Source organism: Zosterops lateralis, assembly GCF_965231275.1.
Source record: "Zosterops lateralis genome assembly, chromosome: 7".
In the NCBI taxonomy this organism is placed as follows: domain Eukaryota; kingdom Metazoa; phylum Chordata; class Aves; order Passeriformes; family Zosteropidae; genus Zosterops; species Zosterops lateralis.
Window position 1 is genome coordinate 10369710 of NC_139767.1, and position 13350 is coordinate 10383059.

Consider the following 13350-nt stretch of genomic DNA (forward strand, 5'->3'; position numbering starts at 1 on the left):
TGCACACTGAGCCAAGAAAAGGATGGCCACTCCAAAAGGCCATGACAGTTTCATACTTTTAAGTATCACATAATCAGGAAAATGACAAGATCTATTTGGAGTGTGGAGGGCGAGTGGTACAGAGATGGAATGCTTGTCTCTCTGAAGGTGTGCTGAATCTTGTTCATTTTCCCATTTTTGGACTATGCTTCAGATTACTAAAGAAACACACAAATAAAACAGTCCTGTATAAAGTCTGAATTAGAGCTGATGAGTATGACTCTTAATTTTATCACACTGATTCCTAAATTCCTGGTAGTCTAATAGGATTAACCTGAACAAAACCATTGATGCAAGAGCACTTCCCATTACCAGCACTGCAGCACTCGTCCAAAGGCTTCTACATGGAGGTGACAGAAAGCCTAAGTGACACAGTGACCCATGTAAGGTCTGCCAGAGTGTCAGAGACATGTCAGAAAATGACCTGCAGGACCAGTGCTCAGTCCCCTGGAGGAAGTGTTGCTCCCTCTTCAGCATCAATTTTGAGGGAAATTTCTACGTAAACAAGGCAGGTATCAGACAAATCAAACGTTTTCAGCCTGTAGCAGTGCAGAGATTCAGACCATTCTGCACAGCACTTCCTAAGTAAGCAGCACAGTTAATTAACTCTGTGTTGATTAATGGTGCTCTCTCACATCAAGAATTTATTGAGTCTGTTATTATATACAAGGTCATAATTGCCAAACAGCCACAGCTAAATACCATTCCTTACAGCCTACCCCTTAAGTGTCATAATGTAAAATTAATTGGTACTTGTTTGTTAATTAATATAAAATATTTTAAACCATTCAACATAAAACTTAGCACTGCTCTTTTCTAAACAGACATGAATGAACAGAACAATTTAAATACCTTGGGAAGAACATCCTCTTTGGAATTGGGGTGGGATGGGGGGTGTCTTTGCTCTTTGTAGTGGGCTTTTCTGTGCTCAGGCATTTACCAAAAGCGCTCTTCTTGAATAACCAGTCAGCAATTATTCTAGTTCCATGGTGCACTAAGATAGACCAGCAAACTATGCTCTTATGCAAGAATATGAGCACCCACACCAAAATATCTCTTCAGAATAGTTATTTCAGAGTAGCTGTTTCAGTAAATTTCCAAGCACAACTGAAATCAGCTCATAGCAAATAATCCAACCTCACCTCAGCAACAAAAATCAAAAAGACACTTGAACTCCATTGTCTCTTCTGGGATCTTTAACCCTTTAAAAGGGTTAGCCGCTGTTTAGGGAAAGGGCTGGCAGCATAACAAAGCAGAATCCCACTGTGAAAAAAGAAGCCCACAGGTTGGATCCCTAATCCTCAGGATGGGGAAGCAAATGCTTTGCACTGACATGGCCCCTTCCCAGAAGCAGGACTTGGGCAGTCACTGCCAATAAAGCTGCTCTGGCTTTACCCAACCTGTGGCAGCTCCCCCACATCCCAAGGCAAATCAGCACCCAGCACCATCTGCCTGGTGGCAGGGCAAGAAACCAGAGACAGCATCCCAAGCCTGGCTCTGTCACACAGGTAAGGAGAACACCAGGGAACAGACCCCAACCAATTAAAGCCCCTTCCAGTTATATTTCTGCAGGCAGTTTTACTACCCTCTGGGGCCTTGCTGGTAATACAAAGCTTATCTTCAACCACATCTGTTTCCCAAAAATGGAGCATGGGCAGTATAAAGTCTGCAGACCTCAGCAGAGAGATGGCTTTTAAGTTGATTCCATTTGTCATGCTATGAGCACCAGGGCTCAGCACAACTCCATAGGACAATACAATACACATGAATTTATGCAATAAGGCACAAGCAAGTGAGCTCTCCTCTGGCTGAGCAAACTGTTTATCCCTCTTTAGAGAGAATTACCTTACTGGTGAAACATCTACCGTGGCTTAAAAATATTACTGCACATGTTCAAGGTGCAATTAATGTATCAGCTGAACACTTTGTTAAGAACAGGCAAAACTGTGGAGTGTTCTCTCCAAGCCTACTGCTTGAAAGCAAACAAAATACATTAATAGAAGCAGCATTGGGAATAAAACAATTGCAACACTATGGCTGGAACTGTGCCCACAGAGGTGAAGCAGTTATTTTTGCTGCACTTTTTTTTTTTTTTTTTTTTTGATGTTATAATATCCCAGCAAGTAGTAGTGCAATTCAGTCCAGCAGACTCTGAGCAGCTCAATAATCTCACAGGAAAAGAAAATGCATAAAGAGATTTTGTTACTTCTTTGGGTCAGAGCCTTCCCTATTTGCTTGGTCCTAGATAAGCAGCTGTACACAAGCCCTAGGAGAAAGCCTGCTCTATGCTAGAGCTTTTTGAAGGCTTCAGGCACTGAATTACACCTGCTTGTCCACCTCCTTTTAATTTTTGTCCCTACCACAGAGCCAACTCAAGAATTCCCCAGACTACTGTCTAAAAGTGTGCAGGTCTTTAAAGGGCTGGAGACCATGTGTCTGCACAGAGTCATCCCTTAGGAGTCACACAAGGGTTTGCAGACAGTTGTTTGGAGCTGTCTTCAGCCAGCCCCGCGGGAACAAGAAGTGCTGAAGATCATGTGCCTGCTCTGTGGTTTGCCATCATTTGTCTCTCCTTTTCCAGACAGCTCTCTGATGAATCACAAACCTGCCTTGGAGGGCACAAAGCATGCATAAAAACCATTAAAAATATGCAAACTCTACCCAGGAACAGGAACCAGGAGATCCCAAATGCAATCCCTGATTAACGTGAAAGGTGCCTATGCCTGTAGGAAGAGGATGAAGGCAAGGCTTCTTGTAACCAGCTACCCCAGGTAACTGCACCTGCCAAGCTACAGCATGCAGGTGCTCCTGGGCTCTGTGATCCCCCCACCAACAGTGGGCACATCCTCAGAGAAGCCAGGTCTGGATAATTCACTCTTGGAGCTACATAGGCTACATGGCTGGTTTAGCTAGTCTTTTCCATGAAGGAGGGCAAATCTGTTCAGCTCCATTTGCTCCCGTTTACAGAAAAGAAATAACACTTATCTGGGAAGCAGGGGTGATGCTCAAATTTATCAGTCTTCTTGAAAATGCTTCTGGAAGGAGGAATTTCTTCCAATTAGAAACTAGATTATATGTCTATAAATATTTACCTGTAATAAGCAGAGCTTAGTGAGAAGACATGGGTGGGGTTTCTGAACAGGTTTAAAATGCCTGCTTTGTATTCAAGTGGATTCTCTGTGTTAGAACTGCATTTAAACGTATTGATCCCTACTTAGGCAGGTATCTAAATGACTTGAACATGGTATGGGAAACAACCAGCACTATGTTATATCACAAACATTTCTGCTGAAGGACTGTGTTGTATCCTGATCAGTTTGTAGTGTGCCAGATGTGACGGTTGTTTAATGGTGTTTTCAACAGCTGGACTCAATGATCTTAAGGGTATTTTCCTACCTAAATGATTTCATGATTCTAAGACTGCTGAGTTTGAGCCAGACATGAAATAGACCTTGCGTGAAATGTACCCAAAGGGCACCACCTAATCCACTGACAGTAAATTCTCAGATTTGAGAGGCTAATCTCCATTTATCTGAATGACCGAGCTTTGTGTGTATGTGTGCTCCATGGCAGAGTCCGGCAGTCCTGGATTATTAGGACATTTAGGCTAAACAAGCAGTATTGATGCATAACAGGCTGATCTCACTTTTACCATTTGTGCTGCCAGGACACAGTGCTAAGCCTATGACACAGGATTAGTGACCAAAGACAGCCACCCACAGCAATCAGCCACAATAAGTCTTTACCTACCAAGTGACCTAGAAACCATTTCCTAGCAGAGCACTAGGTCTTAAGCAGCAGCAATGCTGATTTTACAGTTTACAGAACAAATATCTAAAAAATCTAATATGTTCATTGAATTTACCACTGTACTATGACAATGCATGCCACCATTCATTTCTCACCTTGCAACATCATGAGACTGGCATCAGCCCATAAGGTAAACAGTGCTAAAACAACCTGCAGGAAGGAAGGGCATCACTGTGAATCAGGCACTGAAAGAGGTAATCAGGAATTGGCTCTTGCTCTGTCACCAGCCCTCTTCTCAGCCTGACTCAAGTCACAGTATTTCTCTGCAGTGCAGTTCTCCAGCTGTGAAAAGGGTAACAAGCACCTTCTCTTGGCAGTGCCATCAGGCAGCAGCACTGCACCTTCCAGCTACACAGTGCCTGCCTTCTCCTCTCATACCTCCTGCTCTCTGCCACAGCTGCCCAGGGCAACTCTTCTCCTTCCACCTCACTCTCTCCAAACTCTAAAGCCACCTTGGCAGCTTCTTAAAAAAAAAAAAAAAATCTCAGATTCATGTCCAGCCAAGTTTATTGGAGCAGCAGGCTCCACTTGAGGGAAACGCCATCAGAAGCTGGGTCACATCTCCTAAACAGGAGCAGGATTATGCATATAGCTAAAGGATTAAGGATTGTTTACATTAAAAGAAAAAAAAATCCTCATACTAGGCTTGATTCATGCCAAGCAGAGTGCAACAAGATCACTCACCTAAGCCTGCTCCTCTCAAACAGAGGCAATGGTTGCAGAACCTGGCACACCACATTTACATCATCAATAGAACACTTTGGAAATGTTCCTGGAGTCAATGACTAAAGAAGTCCCTCTTGTGATTTTAAATTGGAAGTAAGTGCTGCATGTTGCATTGGCAAGCAAATTAAAATAGCTGGAAGCATAAGGACAATATGGGGGTTTTTGGGCCCTTGTTCTTTAATTTTTTACCCTGGGCATGCTAAACAACTAAAGCCCACACTGAGCAAATCAGTGTTTTACCAGATAATACTGTGGGATTCCAGCTTCAAGATGCCAGGCTCCTTGTTGGCACCATCTCCCATAGCAAGAGGAGCTGTCTCCAGCAGTGACACCAGCCCAGCCAGGTGACACCAGCCCAGCCGGGTGTACCCATCTACTGCTACCAGCAAGGCCCAACAGCACAGGCACAGCTTTGTTGTGCTGCCTTATTGCACAGAAGACAAAAGAAGTAACCTTGATTAAAAAAACTAAACAAAACAAACACCTAGAGAGGCAAGAATAAAAACACCAGTGAAAAGGACATGATGTCCACCTTTATCTCTTAGAAGAAGGGGGAAAATTAACTTTATACACAGAAACACAGCAAGGCAGGTGCTGCTACCAGTGTGTTACTATAAATACAAAGCAGCTTCCCCATATTCCTGCAAAGCTGGTCTAGATTTGACACAGCCAAAAGCAAAACTTCATTCGAGGATGAGATTTCAAAAGGCAATCTGTAGCCCTTTCACCTTGGAAAGACAAGGAGCCTATCATGTTAAAATGGTGCTGTGATAAAATGGGTTATGTTCTCCATCTGAATGGTATTATCTACATTATTAATGACAAAGTGCATATAAAAGCTTCTTGATGTTCACACTCATTTCCTTTCCCAGAAATTATTTGATCATATATAGAATGTGAAAGCTTGTGCACCTAATGGTGCATTTCTCTTCAGCTGATACACTGCAGATACTTGATTTTTACATTTTTACTCCTAAATTTCTGTAAGTTACATGCTCTTTACTTCTGGAAATACTTCATTTACATGTAGTTAGAGGTATGCAACCAACCAGACATCAAACAACTGTTTTGCTAAAGCTTTTGCATGAACAAAAGACATTTGTTCAAGCAACAAGTCTATAAAATTACAAAGGCTGCAAGATGGGGAAAAAAAACAGGCCATATAATGAGATCCAAAAAACTGCCAGGATAAAAATCCTAAGGCTTAAACAGAAAATTATTCATCACTAGAGATTATCTGCAGACTTTGTGCCATTAAGGATACCAACACATGGCCCTTGAAGCAATCCTACACATACATAATTCAGTAACACAAGGGTTTTCCATAAGAAACCAATTCCTTTATGGAAAGGAGCTGAAGTCTTAGCTCAGTAAATAGATGCCATCAGGTACATCAGTTAAGACCACATGCAGGAGTTAACTGCTCTGGTTTTGCCTACTTCCTCACAAAGATGCAGTAGCATGCAGCTGTGAGGGGGAAGCGGGGCTTTCTGAGGGCATTCTCCCCAAGTGCTCTTTTAAAAACAACAAACCAAGCCTTGACAAATAATTCCAGCACAAAAATGCACGTCCGTATATAAAACCAGCTCGTAACACGAAGAACAAACATCAAGCAGACAAGCCTGCTAGGCCAGGAGGCTCAGCACTGCATGGACAAAATTCATTCAACAGCCTCCATTTTTGGTTGTACATCTGCAGACAGGAAAGATTTTTCTTCCCCCAAAAGCAAAACACATGCAAATGTCTGTCAGCAAAAAGCACACGCTCTTTCAGAATGTCACAATTACCTAGCCACAACTAAATGCTGTAATTTGTTGACCAACTCCTCACAAACTTCCAAGAATGACCTCAAACCCTTGGTTGAAACTGCAAAATAATTTCTCCCCTTTAAATGTAATTTTGTAATGCTTTGATTCCCACCCATCACCAGGCTGAAGGGTTCCAACATGCTGCTACATGTTTCTAGTGCAGCAAAATAAAAGAGGCTGAAGCCACAAACAGCAGCTGTGGGAACTTGCCAGCCCAAGCCTTCCAGCTAACAAAAAAAAAGTGACAAATGACAGATATGTACTTCTGGAAACAAACAAACAAACAAAAAAAGCTAATTTAAATATGGAAACAGAGAAAAAACCACACTAAAGGGTTAAAATACAGAGGTAGTCCTCTGTCAGCAAGTTTAGCTCACCTGTATGTTCTGCAACACACACAGGCAGCATGTGAAGTAGGGCACTCAAGAAAAGCAGGAATAAAAACAGAGGAAATGTTCAATGCTGTCAGAATATACTTTGAAACATTTTCCTAACAGGCTTACACCTACAGTATCTGGCTCCTGTCGGCATCATGGGCTGGACTGGATGATCTTGGCGGTCCCCTCCAACCTAGGCATTCTGAGATTTAACACCAGGGTAGTTCCTGTATTAGTGCCACGGAAAGGAAAACATTCTGGACAGAGATTAAAGACAGCCTAAGAACACGGTATGCTAGTTGAAGCATTAGTTATTAGCCTGAAGACAGCAATAAACCCAAGAGTGGCTCCTCAAGAGTGAGCTGCTCACTCCACACACACACATCTGATCTGTCAGTAGCGGGGCAGCGTCAGGAAGAGGAGCAGGCGCTGGCCCGCCTCCTCCCGAGCACACCGCAAAGCCAGCACGGGAAACCTCCCATCGCCCGCACATCCAGCCTCTGCCTCCCCCGGCAACAAACCAGCAGGATCGGCTACACCTCTAGAAACAGCGCTCAGACGTTCCCTTTGCTGGCAGGGCTCTGTTCCCCGCGCAGGGTGCCCGCCAGCGGAGCGGTGATGCTGACACGGGGACCGGCCGCATCCAGCCCGGGCACCGCCACTCCCAGCCCAAAACATCTGCCCACCCTCCAGCGAGGACCCAGGTAAAAACAGCACCTTCCTGGAACCGAGCCATTACACAGGCACCCAAGCTGGGAGCAGTGTTTATTTCTCTGCTAAATGTAGCCATGACAACGACATCTTCATTTCAGAGATGAGCGGGGGGAGGTCATGAGGCACTTGTCAGGCATGGATAAAACACCACACCTCAGAGGGTACAGGAGGGTAAGTTCTGCTGGATGCCATCTGCAATTCAAGATAAACTAACACCCGAACGTGACAGGCACACCCCGCTCAAACAGCCAGGCATCCAGGCACAACCACTGCAGACCTTTCCGGCATTACCAAAGAGCAAACCTCTGGCGGATTTCTCTGCTAAAGAAACATCTACCACACACTTGAGCACCCTCTGTTACACAAGAAATTCTCTTGACTTAAGTGCTTCTCTTTTACCTTGAAACAAGTTACAAAATTATCAGGAAGTGAAACACTGCAGAAGTCATGACCAAAAAAAAAAAAAAAAAAAAAAAAAAAAAAAAAAAAAAAAAATTTTAAAGCAGCAGCTTCCCTTTCAAGCTTTCAAGCCTGTATCTTGCTCTCTTTGGTGACCCAAAGCCACCTCCTCTGAACAGGACCATCCTGGAGGCATTTAGAAGGAGCACAGGGACATAGTTCAATGGTGGTCTATTCCATATAGCAGCAACCATCACTCCTACCAGCTCTGAACAATGGCAGGAATTCTGGCACGTCCCAGTTTTTCCAAAGTTTTTATTTTATTTTAAAAAGCATGGAGCCATGTCTCACAGTATTCATGATACTTAGGAATATCATGGCTCTAGAAAGACAGTGGCAGCCAGTGGAGTTATTTTGGTCCAACCACATTTTCATTTCACACAAAATAATAGAGACACACTCCTGTGGGTAAATTCCTCCTCCTTCCTTCCCCACAATTACCTTAGTTTTGTGGCTGAGTATTTTGTACTAACATGGATTATCTCTTTCTGGCTGTAAGCCCTTTCAAAACCACTTAGAAGAGTGCAAATTAATATACACACCTTAATATTATCTAGTCATAATATGAGGAGGGGAGGAATCGTGGCATCTCATGCCACACCAAATTAACTCCTGGGCTGCCTGTGGCCATGGGGCACAGGTTCATTACTCCTATTTTATACAGCAGATTCAGGGGCATCTTCTCAGATGCTTTTACGTGTCAGAGAGAAGGGATACACAGAAAGATATTGTCAATTAAATGATTCTGAAATAAGTTAGACACACCATCACTTGGAAATGTAATTGGTTTTGTTAGGAGACTATTTGTTACTGTTGTACTCATTTTGGTTTTAAGTGTGTTCAGACACAAGTCCAGCCTTTGCCAGAGGATTTTTATGATCTTTGACAACTGTTTAAAATCATTTAAACATCTGTTTAATGCTGTTTCTCTGTGACCATAATAAAAAAGATCCTGATGGTCAGCAAAGAACTGTCAAATGCAGGAAAACATTTGGAAAAGGGAGAGAAATGGTCCTTTCAGTTCTAGTCACACTGCATTACCCTCAGCAATCAAGGACAACAGGCAAAATACCAGGAGACAGGATGAGGGCTTGCAGTTAATAGCAGCCTAAGTACATACACTACCATTTATCTGGGCTCCATTACACTTATGCAGGCATATGCATGCTTGTGAGGGCAGCCTAAAAGTAATTCTGTTGTTTTGTACATACAGGGCCGGGGCTGGTGACTCTGAAGGCACAGTAAACTATGACCCTCCAGGTGCACTGGCCCAAGGCTAGCTAGAGCCTGTGTTTGTCTCAGGTTTACAGCAAGCTCCTCACTGAATCTGGCAGTGCAGGCATGAAACCACCAAGCACTGCATCTCTTAAAAGCACCTACACAGGCTGCACTTCCTAGGCAACTCCTCATTTTATTTTTTACAAAGGTTGATACAAAACCTTCTCAATGTCTTTCTAAGACAGAATGATACACTTTCTCTGCAAACATGCAGAACTTTAGCCAACAACAGGCAATGGAGAGCTTGCATCAGCCTCTGACAGGCATCAGCACATGCCCCACGCACACCCCGCTCTGACGGGCTCAATGGGCACATTTGTGCCACTGAGGTGAAGGCAGAGCTGGCATCCCAAATCAAACAGCCATGCACAGAGTGACTTTGTTGGCTTAAAACAGAAAGAAGATGACAGAGTTAGCTAAAGAGACCACCTGCAGGCCTGGGGGCAGAGCTGGCAACTCTGCAAGGAAGACCCCAACTGGTAAGGCAAAACTGAAAATGAGATGGCGACACTATAGAAATTTTAGGTTCCTCCAAAATAAATTTCCAGAACTTGAATCACAGAAGTTTACATATAGAATTATTTTAAAATATTTTACCCCCTCACACTGTGCTGACAGGAGCAATTGTCTGTTTGCTGCCCAGAACCAGCAGTGGAAGTCCTAAAGATGAAAAGCACTCAAAGGGACCTCACCTACCCGGCTTTCTCTGGAAAAGTTCACAAGTGGCAAACAAATAGTTCTCAAGAAACCAGGTTACTTGGTGCAAGTATGAGGAATAAGCTGGGCAAAGAACTGCAGACATCAAGCAGAGAGAGTGGGAGCAGTAAGAACCCTACATGTGCTGATTACTCAAAGGAAAAGAGAGGTGGGTCCAGGCAACAACTGCTGCTCAAAAAGCAGCCACAAAAGTCACAAGCAAATCAATACCTTCACCCTTTGAGAGTGCCACTCACACCTGAAAGCCTCTGGTTGCTTTCTTGTTGGAGCACTTGTCTTCTGCTCCTTCTAAACTCTAGCTTAATTGCAACAGCTAGAGGCTTTTATCATAAGCAACTGCATCCTCACAAAATATAAAATACTAATGCTTACTGAAATGGAAAAGGTACAGCCAGTGACTTGGATAGGGAATAGTATGGCAGTAACTCCTAGAATTGAAAAGAAAAAAAATTTTTTTTCAGTCCTTAAAGTAACTTGCATGCTTGCTGTAATTAACATTCACTGCAGAGATGATAAAAAAAAGGACCAGATAAATGTGTTAAAATTTAGAGCAAGTTCTGCAATATTTGTATATGACAACAGAAATACTAGAATATCAGAATGTTTACAAATGCACAGACACCACTATGCACAAAGATTATAAACCTATGAATTAGTTTAAGTTTTATCAATTATTTGAGCTTTTTTTCTGCTTAACATTTAGTCATTCAAAAGTGAGCAGTTACAGGCCTGAAAGAAATTAATCTAGAAAGGAATGATGGTAGAATACACTTCCTGTGGTTAAACCACTTACAGGTTTCTCTTGGCTCAACTGATGAGCTAATAATTACCATCACTGGAAGCAAATTCAAGTAACCTACACTAATGCTAAACTCTTAAACTAAGCTCTCCTGCCTAACAAGTGAATGCAGCTAAAAGAATTGATAATCTCTTTTAAGTGTAGCAATACTTTAGCACCATTCAGCTATATCAAAAAAGCAGCAACTATTAACATTTGTCTGTCTTCCAAGCCTGTCTGAGAAGTGGTGTGATTAATTTCTCATCTGTCTGAATATAACGTGTGCTGTTAGATACACTTGGTAAGAAAAGCCAAGCATAGAGGCAAGGAGGAAACAGATCACTTAAGAGAAAGGCATATTTAAACTCTCAGCAGGGAGGTTCACTAGTCATCTCCTACGTGATGCTCTCCTCACTGGTCAAAAAAGTCATGGATCCAGAAGCAAGCATGTGCTACAGAAATCCTAATGACAGGCAGAGAGCTCTTGGTTTCAGAGTCAGCCTCCCCTGAGCATCACAGCTCAGACCTGAAGCAGCTCACACTTGGTGCACAAAGAGCAGCACAGAGTCACTTACAGCAGCCCAGGTCCACTGCAGGGACGTGTGGAGTGTGCCTCATACTCCACATCTCACTGCAGGACATTGTGAGCTGTGGCCTTTGGTGTTTAAGAAAAAGGAAACCATTTCCTGAATCGCTGCAAGTTATCACTGTCACAGCTGCCCCAATCTTCAAGAGCAGGAAGAAATGCAGAAGGAGCCTGCTCCCACAACCCCAGTGAGCCTGAGTACATGCAGGAGTTGGTACAGGCATGCAAATCTTCCCAGACACATTATTCTCCAGCACAGATTCACCTCTGTTTTGACTGAGTCTATAACCACACGAGGCTGCTGCTACTGTGTCTCTGCTAAAGGTGGGTCAGCCTGGGGGCAGCACTCCAATGTGATGCAGAACAGAAGCAGAGCTTGTCCTGCTGCACACAGAGGTGCTGTGGTGCAGCCCCGTGCCTTGGTGACACTGCTCAGGCTGCAGGTGGGAATGGCCCCACCAGCAGCAGCTCCGAGCACACAGAACCAGGCACACAAAAACTTCTGCCCAACGGCCGAGAGGAAGCACCACAGCCAGCTCTGAATGTGTCCTCCCCCACTATCTCAGAAGTGAAAGAAAACGATCTGTTGAAGAAAATAAAGGAAATAAAAAGACATCCAGTAGGATGGGTACAGATAGACCAACATATCGCTCTATAAAAAACAGGAAACCTATGTCCACAAAGAAAAATTATCAGCCTGTCTTATCACATCCCAGACCACAGCCTGACCAGGAACAGTGATGAGCATTCACCAAAATTTTGAGCATTCTCAAAGTAGGCACACTGCAGAGGTGTCACAGCAGCTCTGAGGAGCCTCCTCCCTCTGCTTTGAGGGTTCTTAGAGAAGACAAAAAGGGAGAATCCTTAGACAACAGCCTATCATTTTTCTACAGCATTACAGACTTCACCAAGGCATGATCTACTTGACTTAAATCTATTTTGACTTCTACTGCTGCTGCTGAAGCAAAACTCTCGCTGTAAGATGTCAGCAAAGGTTTAAAAATGCTAAAGGCAGTAAATTCAAGGGCTTCACTAAACATGGAAAAAGCACTGAAATGGTACAATTTTGGTCCTTTGTAACACATGTATTTTTAACATTAATGCTTGCTGTTTGGATTTTTAACACACAGCTACCTGAATCTCCTTATTTATGAGACTAGATCCGTGCATCATGGGGTAGTGAAGCCCCATGGTGTGAAACATTTTCTTTGCCAGTCATAAGCATCAGATCTAAAGATGAGGATATTCAAGGGACATGTCAGGAGGCAGCCCATAAATTCTGCCCTCTGTTACACATGAAAACACATTATAGCCTGGTCCCACAGTACCGCTTTCACTTTAGAAGCAGCTTTATCATTTGCTGCTTTCAAAACTCTTTTCAGTGTGCTATGGGGCAGCTTTGTGCATGTGGGAGATTTTTTTGGAAAAACATAAATAGACTGCGAGCAAGGCTTGTGATCTCCAAGTACACATATTGGGAGAGGGGCTGGCTGCAGGCAGCCCTGCTGAACCCCACAGGAAGGGTCTGAGCCTTGCAGGACACCCACGCTGCAGATCACAGGCACACCACGCTGCATTAAAAATAGCAGATTAAAGCACGCAAAATGTGTAACAGTTGGTGGAGTATATGGATAAATCAGGATGTGGGAGTCATAATATCAATTTACTAAATATTTATAATGCTTCTAGCTACCAATGATAAGAAATACTTTAATACCGATTACAGCTGTCTGCCCATTGCTAAATTTAACACGATCCAAGTGTTAATACTACGGGTTTTCCTAGTAGCCTGTGAGGAACGGCAACAGCTTATCCGAGGAGGCATTTCCTAAGTCAAAAGGAAAAATTATTTCTACGTATGGCACGGCAACGAAACGATGGAGAAAGCCAAAGGAACGCCAGGCAGAGCCGAGAGGCCTTTCGAAAGGAGCCGACATCCAGCTCCATCCCGCCCCGGCGGCGGGAGATGTCTCGGCTCCACCGGGGACCGCGGGCGGAGCTCGGCAGGGCCGGGGGAGCGCCCGGTACCGGTACCGGCTGCCGGCACCCCGAGCTGCG

At 43.7% G+C, this 13350-nt stretch overlaps 1 protein-coding gene across 4 annotated transcripts in view; it reads right to left on the reverse strand.

Annotated features, from left to right (window-relative positions):
* The window catches only part of ANKRD44 (ankyrin repeat domain 44), a 130521-nt gene that overhangs the window by 116879 nt on the left and 292 nt on the right, over positions 1–13350 (reverse strand). The window lies entirely within an intron of this gene.